The sequence below is a fragment of the Tachyglossus aculeatus genome, chromosome X4 (genome assembly GCF_015852505.1).
Source record: "Tachyglossus aculeatus isolate mTacAcu1 chromosome X4, mTacAcu1.pri, whole genome shotgun sequence".
In the NCBI taxonomy this organism is placed as follows: Eukaryota; Metazoa; Chordata; class Mammalia; order Monotremata; family Tachyglossidae; genus Tachyglossus; species Tachyglossus aculeatus.
In genome coordinates this window covers 17,586,674-17,601,974 of record NC_052098.1, presented here as the reverse complement: position 1 = coordinate 17,601,974, position 15,301 = coordinate 17,586,674, and the positions used below count along the sequence as shown (strand labels likewise).

General features: G+C 43.9%; 1 protein-coding gene across 1 annotated transcript in view; it reads left to right on the top strand.

Annotated features, from left to right (window-relative positions):
• Window positions 1-15,301, top strand: part of GLIS3 (GLIS family zinc finger 3) — a 478,530-nt gene that overhangs the window by 232,988 nt on the left and 230,241 nt on the right. The gene's annotated exons all lie outside the window — the stretch shown is intronic.

Sequence of the window (15,301 nt, the reverse complement as noted above, 5' to 3'; positions counted from 1 at the left end):
TAGGTGCTTACTTTGTGCAGAGCATTGCACTAAGCAATGAGGCAGGTACAAGATAGTCACGTGTCATACATTCCCTGTCTCACATGGGGCTTACAGTCTAAGGGAAAGGGAGAACAGGTGTTTAACTGCCATTTTGCAGATGAGGAAACTGAGGCACAGAGAAGCAGCATGGCCTAGTGGAAAGACCATGGGCCTGGGTGTCAGAGGACCTGGGTTCTGGAAGAACTTACTCTCCTCAACTTCAAAGCTTGCCCTCCTTTCGAACTCCATTCCATTTCACCCTGACCTGCTTCCTTTATTCATCCCCCCTCCCAGCCCCATTGCACTTATGTGCTTTGCACATAGTAAGCACTTAATAAATGCCATTATTATTATTATTATGTGCATATCTATAATTTATTTATTCATATTAATGTCTGTCTCCCGCTCTAGACTGTGAGCTCATTGTGGGCAGGGAATGGGTCTGTTTATTGTTATATTGTTCTCTTCCAAATGCTCAGTACCGTGCGCTACACCTAGCAAGCACTCGATAAATACGATTGAATAAATACGGCTAGCACCAGTACTGAGCCCCAGCACCGTAATCCAGCAGGTAGTTTTCTCGGTAGTCTCTGTTGTCTTCACCGCCCACATTAGACGGTTCTTTTTCAGAATTTCTGCTGGGCTTATTCACTTTGCGGACCATAATAATAATAATGATGATGGCATTTATTAAGCGCTTACTGTGTGCAAGGCACTGTTCTAAGCGCTGGGGAGGTTACAAGGTGATCAGGTTGTCCCTCGGGGGACTCACAGTCTTCATCCCCTTTTTACAGGTGAGGTAACTGAGAGAAGTGAAGTGACTTGCGCAAAGTCACACAGCTGACAATTGGCGGAGCCGGGGTTTGAACCCATGACCTCTGACTCCAAAGCCCGGGCTCTTTCCACTGAGCCACGCTGCTTCTCAGTGCCACTAGTGATGGCGTAGCCCCAGCAATTATACCGCTACTTACAGTGCCAGGGCTAGAACCCAGGTCTTTTGACTTCCAAAGCTGGGCTCTTTCCACCGGACTAACATCAGAGCAGACTGACTCCCCACACAACACAATATCACTGGAAAATAATCCACTGCCCTCCTCATTGAGTGATGAGAAATCTCGGTCATGGAGGGAGATTATGATGAGAAAAGTTCAAACTAAATGCGAATGATGAAGTCATTCCACAAGTGTGCTTTTCTTCAGTGTGGAACCTGGGATCTAGTTCCAGCTCAGCCATTAGTCTGAAACGTGACCTTGGGCAATGACTGTGAGCCCACTGTTGGGTAGGGACCGTCTCTGTATGTTGCCAACTTGTACTTCCCAAGCGCTTAGTACAGTGCTCTGCACACAGTAAGCGCTCAATAAATATGATTGAATGAATGACAATAATAGTAATAATATAAGACTGGGCATAATAGTAATTCTGGTATTTTTTAAGCATTTACTGTGTGCCTGGCACTGTACTAAGCACTGGGGTGGATACAAGCAAATCGGGTTGGACATAAGTCCCTGTCCCACATGGAGAAGCGGTGTGGCTCAGTGGAAAGAGCCCGGGCTTTGGAGTCAGAGGTCATGGGTTTAAGCCCCGGCTCTGCCAATTGTCAGCTGTGTGACTTTTGGCAAGTCACTTCACTTCTCTGTGCCTCAGTTCCCTCATCTGTAAAATAGGGATGAAGACTGTGAGCCCCCCGTGGGACAACCTGATCACCTTGTACCCTCCCCAGCGCTTAGAACAGTGCTTTGCACATAGTGCTTAATAAATGCCATCATTATTATTATTATTTTTATTATTATTATTATTATTACTATTATTATGGGGCTCACAGTCTCCAGCCCCGCTTTGCAGAGGAGGAAACTGAGGCATAGCAAAGTGAAGTGACTTGCCCAAGGCCACACAGCAGACATGTGGTGGAGCTGGAATTAGAACCCACAACCTTCTGATTCCCGGGCCAGTGCTCTACCCACTATTCCATGTTGCTTCCCTAGGACATAATCCTTGTGCCACATGAGGCTCCCAGTTCAGGAGAGAGAGAACAGTTATCTCATCTCCATGTTACAGATGAGGAATCTGAGGCTCAGAAAAGTTAAATGGCTTGCCCAAGGTAGCAGTCGGTCTATGACAGTGGCAGAAACGGAATTAGACCCCGGATCCCCCGGTTCTTAGACCTGTGCTCTTTCCACTCCCGTGCATCTTTTATCGTCGTTCTGTGACGAGTTTCCTCGTCTGTAAAATAGGGATCTTACTTGCTCTCTCTACCTCTAAGGTTGTAAACCCCATGTCAGACAGGGACTGTATTTGGTCTAATTATCTTTTGTCTATCCTAGTGCTTAGTACAATGCTTAGAACAGAATAAGTACTTAATAAATCACAGTTTATTGAGGTTTCAGCAAGTTCCCAATAGCCTTAGTTTTCTGTATCTTTTAGCAATTTGGCATAAAAAAGTATATTTTAAAATTTTCAATTTTTTTCGAGGCTGGGATTTAAATAGCTAAGAGGTTTTCCATAAAGAGATCAATCAATCCATCAATGGCATTGAACACTTACTAGGTGCAGAGCACCGTACTATGTTCTTGGGAGGGTACTATGCAACAGAATTAACAGACACATTCCCTGCCCATAATGAGCTTCCAGTCTAGAGGGAAAGACAGACATTAATATGAATAAATAAGCAATTTATAATATATGATTTAAAGATATGTACTTTAATGCTGTGGGGCAGAGGGTCGGGGAATATCAAGTGATTAAAGTACATATGCATCGCAGAAGGGAGAAGGAGTAAGGATAACAAGGGATTAGTCAGGAAAGGTGTCTTGGAAGAGATGTGCTTTTAATAGGGCTTTGAAGGTAGGGAGAGGGGTGGTCTGTCGTATATGAATACTAATAATTGTGGTATTTTGTTAAGCATTATGAAGGGGGAGGGAGTTCCAGGTGAGAGGGAGGATGTGGGCAAAGGGTCTCAGTGGTGAGATAGATGAGATTGAGGTAAAGTGAGTAAATTGGCTCTAGATGAGTGAAGTGTCCAGGATGGGTCATAGTAAGAAACCAGCGAGGCAAGCTAGGAGGAGAAGAGCCGATCGAAAGCTTTAAAGCCAATAGTCAGAAGTTTCTGTTTGATGCGGAGGTGGGTGGGCAACCACTGAATGTTCCTGAGGCATGGGGAAACGTGGACTGATTTTTTTTTTTAAAACGATCTGAGCCGGAGAGTGATGTAAGGACTGGAGTGGGGAGAGACAGGAGGCAGGGAGGTCAGCAAGGAGGCTGAAGCAGTAGTCAAGGTGCTTAGGTCAGTGTGCGAGCATTTTGGATGAGAAAGAAAAGATACTACAAGAGGATGTTGTAGTACATATTTAGTAACCATACTTATAGCATAGATTGTGCTTCTGAAGGACTGTGTATTTGGAGTCTCAGCGTTTGACATTCTCCTTCAGCACTGTGCTGTATGGGCTTCCCCTGATGCCCTGGAGTTCCATAGCAACTCTAAGTACCTAGCACTCTACTTAGCACATAGGGCATTTTCCCTGTTGGACTTGACCTTCAGTTTACCAATGTAATCTGGTCCTGGAGATTGAGGCAAAAATGTCACAGTGCCAGGTACTGCAAACAGCCCCCACGTCAGCACAACTGGGGACGATCTTTGTGTGTGCATGGTGTGGCCAAGACAGCTACACTACAGAAGTCACCATCAATGACATCGTCTACAAATTCATTCATTCATTCAATTGTATTTATTGAGCGCTTACTGTGTGCAGAGCACTGTACTAAGCGCCTGGGAAGTACAAGTTGGCAACATATAGAGACCGTCCCTACCCAACAGTGGGCTCACAGTCTCTAGAAGATGCAAAGTCAACTGGATAGGGGACACCGAGAACGCGTAGTTAAATTTTTGTTAGTTTCACACCGAAATACCGTACGGTTAAGTCCCAAATGGACTGAATGACGTGCTTGCTCCATGCTGATAAGCGCACGAGATGTTCACTGTTGATATGCCCTGCTGACATTCTTTGTGCCTGAAACTTTGAAATTGTGGTCTTTACTGAACTCATCGTGTCCCATCTCAGTGACTGTTTCAAAAGAATGCAGTGAAGTAATCACCGCTGGAGAGTCAGTCTTAAATAGTGATGTTGAAACTGCTTTTAGGAGAACCACACGGCATGTTCCCGGAAAGGGGTGAGAGACGAGAAGAGACCGAAAATCCCAGATAAGATGTTTGTGGGAGAAACCCAATTATTATCGCTTGCAGGCTGTTATATGGAAGTAGCAGTAATGTGTTTTGAATTTGCCTTGACAAGGAAAGTGTCTCTTATATAGATTAGAAGTTTATTGCAGGAGCACAAAACTGGGAAATCATGCCGAGATATGACATTGTTGAAAGAGACACTGCCACCTATTGACTCTTAGGAGGTAGGATAATTTTTTAGCTCTGAAAAAGAGGCTCTTTGCTTCCGAAGATCATTCCATCCAAATGGATAAATACAATCCCAAAATGAGCAGAAAGATGAAAGAATGCATTTAGGAAAACAGTGCCGGAATTTGCCATCTTTCTATTTTCCTCACTGGCTTATAGATACGATGTCAGCGTTCTTCCAGGTGGTTTGTTTCCGACCCCGGAGTATCTTAATTCATAACCCGGTGCTTGATTTAGAGCCAGAAAGAATCTATTTCCAGTCAGAACCACACCTTCTATTTTATCACAACTAACCCGTGGCAATTTACTTTAGACAATTCATTTTTTAAAAAATTATAAATCTATTTGGGGGAAGTCCAGTGATTCATTTGGCCGGATGTTTCGTTCTTTCCCATTCCTTGTTGTCAATGCAATTTTTTCGGAGCCAAAACTTCCAGTAAAGCCAGTGGCATTACCACCCTGCTTCCTAAAGATTGAGCTGAATGAGAAGTGGCTTGAATAGTAAGTCTTCAGTTGGCTGTCCCAAAAAGACCATTTCCCACTCCCATCACTTTTAGAAGGTGTGAATCACAAACACCATCTGGACTCATGCTTTTCAAGAGTGTGTAGGTGTCATTGGACATTTGTACTCGGTCCTTTGAGTTTTCAGAGGGTTTTGCCCCTACTTTCAAGGAACTTCCAGTCCATTAGGTAGGTGAGATCATCAAATACGAAGCAAACAGATACATTTAGAGAGAATGCATACGAGATTACATGGAACACCTAAATAACGAGTGAATATTAACCTATGTTCCAGGAAATGAGGGTGAAATGGGACAATTCTGGGAATGTTTCTTACTTCCCATTATTAGTTTGCACTCTTGAAAGTAGCTTTCAGAAATTATTGGACCTCCAAGACTATTAGTGTTGCATCCATCCAGTTTTACCCATGTCTTCTTTCCTCTTGACAATTCCCATCTCCTTACACTATTTTTCTGTTTGCGTAGACTGAGAATATGTAATTCTGCTTGCAGTGGAAACTCTCAAAGACATTAATTCTAATAAAAGCCAAAGGCATTAATTTGCCAAAGACATTAGTTCTAATAAAAGCCAACAAAAAGGGAAAAAAGGAAGAGAGATAGAATGTATTAAGCTTGTCATTTGGCCTACTGCTTGATTTCTTTAGACTCTGGACACATGGGCCAGTACTTATTTTCAAGATTGTTCTATTCCATTTATGGTAATTCATTTATATAACAAAAAGGCCCTAAGAATTTCAGCCTCATGTTGTACTAACCAGATTGTTAAGATTTCTTTCCAAGCATGTCAAGCTCACAGATTGCCAGTATGTTACTGTTGGCACACTTGCTATCGAGAGCAGTTATTTTTCTCATCGTGGTGAATGGTCCCTTTGCTTTCTTTAGAAAATTAATTTGGGGCCGATCCAGGCTATTTGTCCAAAACTAGAGTTTTCAAACTCCCACACAATCCCATTCCATTAACAGAAAAGAGCCAGTAGGTCCAGCACAATAAGCATAATTGTGATTCGGAAAGGTGTTTTATTTCAAAAATCCAAAAGGCCTCAGGAGGAAATCATCCAGAGTTAGTCGGTAGTATTTACTTTAATGCCTTTGAAAGATATTGGAGTTCTCTGGGGCCTTTAGAACAGGTCCATTGAGGAAATGTAAATTTCTTCAATCTGACATGATTTACTTTTAGTTCCAAAGGTAAATCATTTCCTATCTTCCCAGCTGTCCTTAATCTCTAATGTGCTTCTGCAAAAGGAACCTGATTAGTGATGTTGGCAAAGATTGCCCTTTATAGTGGTTGTATTTTAGAGTGTTATTAAAACTGGTCTTCTGCTTTGTTAGAAAAATAAGCACTTCCTGCTTTATCTTTGCAACACATCAGTAGTCCCCCTCCATGCTTCCAGGGACTTTGAGTATTTTCCCCCAAGGAAAATGGGAATCAATCAATCATATTTAATGAATGCTCACTGTGTGCAGAGCACTGTACTAAGCACTTGGAAGAGAACAACACAACAATATAACGGACACACTCCCTGCCTACAAGGAGCTTATAGACTCTTAAGGGTGGATGGGTCCTTGAGAGGACTCACACACTTAGTACAGCACTCTAAGTGCTCAATAAATACCGTTGTTAATTCAACATCTTGCCTTTGGGCAGGTCCGAACTTCAACCACATGGCTTAGTGGAAAGACCATGGGATTGTAGGTCAGGAGACCTGGGTTCTAGTCTTGGCTCTGCCACTTACCTGCTGTGTGACCCTGGGAAAATCACTTAACTTCTGTGCCTGTTTGCTCATCTGTAAATGATAATGATAATAGTAGCAATAATTGTACTTGTTAAGCAGTTACTCTGTGCGGAGCACTGTTCTAAGCGCTGGGGTATATACAAGTTAATCAGGTTGGACACTGTTCCTGTCCCACATGGGGCTCACATTCTTAATCCCCAATTTACAGATGAGGTAATTGAGGCCCAGAGAAGTTAAGTGACTTGCCCAAGGTCACACAGCAGACATGTGGCAGAGCTGGGATTAGAACCCAGTTCCTTCATTCATTCATTCATTCACTCATTCAATCATATTTATTGAGCGCTTACTGTGTGCAGAGCACTGTACTAAGCTCTTGGGAAGTACAAGTTGGCAACGTATAGAGATGGTCCCTACCCAACAACGGGCTCACAGTCTAGAAGGGGGAGACAGACAACAAAACAAAACATGTGGACAGGTGTCAAGTCAACAGAATAAATAGAAGTAAAGCTAGATGCACATCATGAACAAAATAAATAGAATAGTAAATATGGACAAGTAAAGCAAATAGAGTAATAAATCTGTACAAACATATATACAGGTGCTGTGGGGAGGGGAAGGAGGTAGGGCGGGAGGGATGGGGAGGGAGAGAGGAAAGAGGGGGCTCAGTGTGGGAAGGCTTCCTGGAGGAGGTGAGCTCTCAGTAGGGCATTGAAGGGAGGAAGAGAGCTAGCTTGGAGGATGTGCGGAGGGAGGGCATTCTGGGCCAGGGGGAGGACGTGGGCCGGGGGTCGACGGTGGGACAGGCAAGAACGAGGCACAGTGAGGAGGTTAGCAGCGGCAGAGGAGTAGAGGGTGCGGGCTGGGCTGTAGAAGGAAAGAAGGGAGGTGAGGTAGGAGGGGGCGAGGTGATGGACAGCCTTGAAGCCGAGAGTGAGGAGTTTTTGCCTGATGAGTAGGTTCCTTTTGACTCCCAGGCCCCCTCGTCTATCCATTAAGCAATGCTGCTTCTCTGTAAACATTTGTTTTCCCTCACCCTTAGACTGTGAGCCCCATGTGTGACAGGGACTGCGTCTGATCTGATTTTTATTGTAACTACCCCAGTGCTTAGCACAGTGCTTGACACATAGTGAGCACTTAACAAATTCCATAATGGTGAGACCTCTTGAGGGGAAAAATGGAGAGGCCTTGGCCCTTCCCATTTCTGTTCATTTCTTGCTTTCTTAACTTGTAGTTGTTACCGTATTAAAGTTGGCTCAGCTATGACAGAGAAGCTATGTTCTTGAAGAACTCAAATTATGGAAAAACTATGTCATAATACTCATACCGTGACTGATACTACACATATACATGCAACCTTTACTTCTGACATCAGGTCTACTTGCAGTTGTGTTAGATTGAAACAGATGGGAGCTGGAGGAAGAACCCTCCATAATTCTTCAATAACATTTTCTCCTAAGTACTTAATGAAAACGTGCATTGTAGCAGAACTGACTTTGCATGTGAAGTCCTCATGTTGATTCTGACATGTGTGGAAGTCTCATTTGTCAGTCAAAATAAATGGGCACATAAAAACCCAGGGGCTTTCCTTTCTTTGCCGAAGCAACCATTCCACACTAATTCCAGATTTACCCGGGCACAATCATCCTGATAACTCAGGGACAAAACTTAAATTATCAAGGAAAACTCATTTTAGGGTGCCTGAATTATCCAACATGAATTTACCAGATGATTGCCAGTTTCTGGAAGTATCATTAGTATTAATTACTATTGTTGTTCATGGTATTAAGTGCTTAGTATGTGCCAAACACTATACTAAGCACCGGGATAAATACACAATGATCAATTAAGACATGGTCCACATCCAGAAACCTAAGTGGAGACACAGTGAACTGTTAGAATAAACTACAAACAACAATAAATTATGAGCACTCAACAGTCAAAATGACCAATGTGAAAATTGTGCGGCTAAAACAATACTTTGAGGGATCAGTCCTCTGACTCCTCATCACTCCTGGCAAACGTACGCATTACGCAGTTACAGAACTGGTCCAGTATTCTCGTTTTTGGTCAGGCAGACTTAGTTGGCTCGGCTGCCACAGTGTCAGGTGGGAGGTTAGATCCAGCCACGGACGTCAGACGGCCCCACGAAGAACCCAGGACTCCCAGTCTAAGGGAGACACTGGCCACGTGGGTCTTGGCTTCTGCCTGCCTTCTGTTTCTGTGGAGGGAAAGAGCTTCACTCACTCAATCAATCCTATTTACTGTGCGCAGAAAACTGTTCTAAGTGCTTGGGAGAATACAATGTGACAGAGTCCCACAGTGTTGGATGGAAGAAGGGAGGCAGCCCTGGCCATCGTCTTAACTCTTTAGCTGTGGCGGCAGCAGCGGTAAAAATATTTACGGAGCACTTATTGAGTACAGAGCACTATACTGTTCCCCACTGTGCTAGGGAAATGTACAGAAGAAGCATAAAATAAGTCTCTGTCCTCCAGATGCTTGCGATCTGGGGAGGAAGATAAGCTCTCAAAGACTGACACAAATAAAAGAGTTGAAAGACCAGGAAACTAGATAAAATAACAGTTGTGTGACTAAATACATCAATAACAAAGCAACGCGTGGCAGTATATATATGGTGAGTTATGAGTGATAATTTGTTGAAGGACAACCTAGCCTGAACTATCCTTTTCAGAACTGCATCATAAGGCTACAGTTTCATGGTCAAGAGGCTTTTAGTCCTCCTCATTTGTAGCACCAAATACGCAATTCGATCTTCCACGATAGAAATCCATGGGCAAGGGTGTTTCAAAGAGAAGGACTTCAAACTCTTATTTATATGTCTCCTATAAATCTAGCCTACATACTTGATGACAGTTGGTGCATTAACGAAGTGATTAATAACAATAATAATAATAATAGCATTTATTAAGCGCTTACTGTGTGCAAAGCACTGTTCTAAGCGCTGAGGAGGTTACAAGGTTGTCCCACGGGGGGCTCACAGTCTTCATCCCCATTTTACAGATGAGGGAACTGAGGCCCAGAGAAGTGAAATGACATGCCCAAAGTCACATAGCTGGCAATTGGCAGAGCTGGGATTTGAACCCCTGACCTCGGACTCCAAAGCCCGTGCTCTTTCCACTGAGCCACACTGCTTCTCTACTTGAAATAAGAAATCTCCTATTTATACGACACATTCAGCAGAACCACCTTCTGCACTAAGACCAGAATGTAATGAATCCCGGAGATGTTGAATTAGTATACAGCAGAAGCATGCCACCTCCTAGATAAAAATTATTTTTGCTTTGCTGAACTTCAAGCTCCAAATCTGTTGTGGTTTCTCTCTCAGATCCAAATAATAGAACATTTTCTGGACTATAAATTTTGTAATAAACAGGCAGAATTGGGACTTAAAAGATAAACTCAAATGGATGTTTAAGGAATTAGAACCGTTGGGTCAAATTGGGGCCCAGCGTCGTACTGTGAGCCCTTGCTGCATTTGTATCCCACCAGGGGATACATCTACCTAAAGAGATTCATCTCTCGTCTTCTGAACAAAATGCGTTTTCCTAAAAAACACTCCCAATCCCTATGGGCTTCCGCCTCCTGTCTTCCCTCCACCTCCCTCTGGCACCTCCCCCTGTTGTTCGGTGACACAGTGTTTCAATATTCTGGGCACGTTGCCAGGATTACACTCTGTGTCCCCAATGAAATATTGCTGACGTTTTTCCGGCGAGGCTGACACTAGAACATGCAAAAGAACTGCAGCTGAGGTCACTGTGGTCTGAAGAACTTGGAAAGAAATTCCAGTTTTGTTTCTCACTGGAAGACTAGCCATTTCTTTAGTTAGCTTCAAAATTACTGTTCCCAGCACTGGCACTGCTTTTTCATCCCACCTTTGTTCTTTTCAAGCAAGCGGTACCCCCCCACACACTTGACTTACAAATATATGAACTTTCAATCTTTTGGAAAAAAAAACATATTTGAATTCAGCACTAATTTGAAAGTGTATTCACTGCTTCTTTTATTGTCAAATTGGGACCCCTTAGGCAAAATTCCAGCATGTTTCCCACTCTCCCCTCCCCTACCCCTGTGCCAATTGCTCTCGGTAGGAATTGTACTGATTTTTAAGTATGTATAACATGAGTCCCCTGCCTCAGTTATTTCACGTCAAACTATGGACCCTATGTGATAGCCCACGGTATGATAGTAGCTGAAGCTGAAGGCATGTCTGGGGATTTTTGTGACAGACTTTGTGCCTCTGAGAAGTCTGATTTTGTGTGCTTTTTCATGGCAACTAAATGTTGCTCTCTTCAGACAAAAATAAAATAAGCTAATGCGAGTCAGGGTGTCCACAGGACTGAATCTCAGCATGTGTGGACACACATGAGGCTGTCATCTCCTAAGGCCTCCGACTCTTAGCAGGGTACCAAGTGCACACCCACGTTATCAGCAGGCGCACCGAGTCACCGTGCCCAGCAAACATTTAGAAAACCGAAGACCTGACATTCCTTTCTGCCAGATTTAACTCTGTAATTCTAAAGGCTTCACATCAATGCTTTGCCATTTTTCCCTTTTTCTGATGAGGAAGGATGATGGCTGAAGATTTTTCCAACATCAGCTGGGAGAGAATGAAGATTTTAGGCTGGCCAGTGACCAAACTGCATGCTTTGAATTTAGTTGAGTGCACAGTTGCAGGCCTGCCGGACGGATTATGCCACTCTCCTGCAAACGAGGCTCGGGGAGAATTCATTAGCAACCATATCGAGGCGTCCTTCATCAACCAGGAAAAGTCTGTTCCAAAACATTCTTTCTCTTGCATTCCCCATTCCGACTGTGTGCCCAGATTGCGGAATTTCTGGGGATGCTGTGTCATTACAGTGGCTGTAAAATTTGCACTGGTCTGAAACACAGCAGAGGGGCGTGTCAGATTGGAAGATTATTTTCCAGTTTGTTTTCCTTTACTGGTTTTATTATCTTGGATGCTTTGGCACCGAGCTTGGCCTCTGTCGCTTGGCATGAAATATTTAACTTTGTTGCCTGGACCTCTGAGAGATCTGCTGGAATGGCATTGTTCCTGTTTCAGATCGTCCAGAAGTATCAAAGGAGCCATTCGGTCCATTGTATTGTGAAGTTTGATAACACCATGCCCCCTGTATTGGGTACATATAAAGGTGGACTGGATGGACTGGAGAGTAATGGGGAGGGAAGCAGTGTGGTCTAGTGGAAAGAGCACGAGCCCGGGGGTCAGAAGGGCCTGGGTTCTAATCGCAGCTCCGCCACTTCTCTGCTGCGTGACCTTGGGCACTGGTTTCGCTACCCCGTGCCTCAGTTAACTCATCTGTAAAATGAGGATTAAGGTTGTGAGCCCCATGTGGGACATGGACTCTGTCCAACCTGATTAGGTTGAATCTGCCCCAGTGCTTCGTACAGTGCCTGGCACGTAGTAAGTGCTTAACAAATATCATTAAATGAAAAGCGTCATCCTTTTCGGAGGTTCAGTTCTGTGGTACTTTCCCCAGTCAGGTTAGATTGGTCACCGTGTGCGAAGGTCCGGTATGTATTTTAGTGGTCACACATAGCTCAACTGTAATCGACTCTTCCCACCACCAGAAAGCTTTGCATTCAGTTCACCATCAGTTTTAGATTGTGAGCCCCACAAGGGACAGGAACCGTATTTAATTCCTACCTGTGGATTCTCTTCCAGTGCTTAGTTCCAGTTCTTGGCACACAGTAAGCGCTTAATAACTACCATTACTACTGCTACTAATACAAGGCTAATATTGCCCCTGAATGATCCACCTGCGAGCTGACCACTCCCATGCTTCAGTGGATTAGATGTGGAAGTGAAGGAAAATGAAAAAGATTGACGATGAAATCATTCACGCCAAGGTCGCGGGTTCTATCCCCATATGGGCTACTTAAGTTTTTTTGGGAAGTAGCGTGGCTCAGTGGAAAGAGCACAGGCTTTGGAGTCAGAGGTCAGGGGTTCAAATTCTGGCTCCGCCACTTCATTCATTCAGTCGTATTTATTGAGCGCTTACTGTGTGCAGAGCACTGTACTAAGCGTTTGGAAAGTACAAGTTGGTAACGTATAGAGACGGTCCCTACCCAATAGCGGGCTCACAGTGAGCTCACAGTCTGCTCACACTTGTCGGCAAGACTGCTCACACTTGTCTTGCAGCAAGACTGCAAGATTGCTCACACTTGTCAGCGGTGTGACTTTGGGCAAGTAACTTTACTTCTCTGGGCCTCAGTTACCTCATCTGTAAAATGGGGATTAAGACTGTGAGCCCCCCGTGGGACAACCTGATCTCCTTGTAACCTCCCCAGTTCTCAGAACGGTGCTTTGCACATAGTAAGCGCTTAATAAATGCCATTATTATTATTATTCACACTCAGATCCAAACAACCTCTTCCCACCCTCCATCAGAGGTGGCAAGGAAACACATGAGTACCCGCAAGATGAGGCAGATGAAGAGTGTCAGATGGAGTGTTTGTCATGTACATTGCAATTTAATTGTAATTTTTGGAAATAAAAAAAGATCCGATGAACAAATGAAATGTGGCTAGTGGTTGACCCACAGGAGGTTTGTGAAAACTGCCAAATGTCTGAGGTTTAAAAAGTGGTTATTGCTCATGTAAAGAGACTTAGTACTACTTTCTTAAAGAATTCTAAAATCAGACCCCTGCTTAATAAGCCAGTTATATACTGAAGAAAGATTATACCCAGTGGATCATAACTGAGTCAAAGGGGCAATTTAAATCTTCTCTTACTGCTTTGAAAGCCATTTTTAACAAGGTTTCCTTAATATCAATCAATCAATCAATCAATCGTATTTATTGAGCGCTTACTATGTGCAGAGCACTGTACTAAGCGCTTGGGAAGTACAAATTGGCATCACATAGAGACAGTCCCTACCCGATAGTGGGCTCACAGTCTAAAAGGGGGAGACAGAGAACAGAACCAAACATACCAACAAAATAAAATAAGTAGGATAGAAATGTACAAGTAAAATAAATAAATAAATAAATAAACAGAGTAATAAATATGTACAACCATATATACATATATACAGGTGCTGTGGGGAGGGGAAGGCGGTAAGGCGGGGGGATGGAGAGGGGGACGAGGGGGAGAGGAAAGAAGGGGCTCAATCTGGGAAGGCCTCCTGGAGGAGGTGAGCTCTCAGGAGGGCCTTGAAGGGAGGAAGAGAGCTAGCTTGGCGGATGGGCAGAGGGAGGGCATTCCAGGCCCGGGGGATGACGTGGGCCGGGGGTCGATGGCGGGACAGGCGAGAGCGAGGTACAGTGAGGAGATTAGTGGTGGAGGAGCGGAGGGTGCGGGCTGGGCAGTAGAAGGAGAGAAGGGAGGTGAGGTAGGAGGGGGCGAGGTGATGGAGAGCCTTGAAGCCCAGGGTGAGGAGTTTCTGCCTGATGCGCAGATTGATCGGTAGCCATTGGAGGTTTTTATGGTTAGTTACCCTAAATGATAATTGTTTTGGAAAAGCTACATTCTGTTCTTTTAACCTAGTAAATCAATCAAAAAATGCCCCTAAGAAAGTGGTAGTTTCAAAGACCAAATTTGCAGTTCAGGCAGTGTAGGGTGCAGTCTTTAAAATAGGTGTCTCACCTGTGCCCAAATCCAGTCCCATTTGAAATTGGTAAGTGATTTTTCTGAAGTCTTCTTTTTTAAAGATCTTAATCTATGCTGATGCATTTAGCACAACGCTTGCATTGGTTTTGTGTCAGTAAAACAAACAGGCAAGTTTTGGAAATTACGTATTCTGGGGAACCAAGGCTTGTACGTCCCAGCCAGAATCTACTTAAGTGGAATGATGGATGTTTTCTGATTGTCAGTATGCTGGCAGTGAAGTTTTGGTAAGAAAAAAGTGGTACTTGATTTCCTCCCAATGGTGCCAAGCGCATTCTTTTTTCTTTGTTTTATGTTAAACCATAATGTAGTGCAGCTTGGAAAATAATTTGTAAAAATCATTAGGGCTACCGCATTCAATTTCCCATGGTCCTGCCCAAATTCACCCATGTGTCTCTCCTATTTTTGGCCATGCTCACATCCTACTGTTCTTCACGTTCCTAGATTTTCTAGCCTGCAGCAAAGACAATGAGTTCTTCCACAAAAACACATACGCACGCACGTACGTGCACACACACACACACACACAAGCACACACACACGTTTAAGGTTAGGATTTCTGCGCAATTTCCATCAGTGAGTGTAGTTGATTCTCTTCTGCTCTTGAAAAGGAGGAGCAGTAGGCCTCACCCTGCCTCGCAATTCAGACTTCCCTCGGCTTCCACTAAATAGGTACTGGGGTGAGAGAGAACAGATAACTAGTTGCCATTGTTCTTTCTCTCAACCCTTTCCCCAAAAAAGTGAAGGAAAAAAGAGGTTCCCTAAATCTCATGTGGATCATTCTCTCCCTCTCTGCCCTTCAGCAGCAGCTCCTGTACTATATTAATTTCTCCCTGGAGTGACTGAGTCAGGAACGCTTTCCAGAATCCAAGAAGGAAACTGAGACTTAACCAGAGTTCGGAGCTGACTTCATATCCCCCACTCTTCCCCTCTCCCTAAGGGTAGGGTACCACTTCCACCCACTATCTGCTCTTGACCT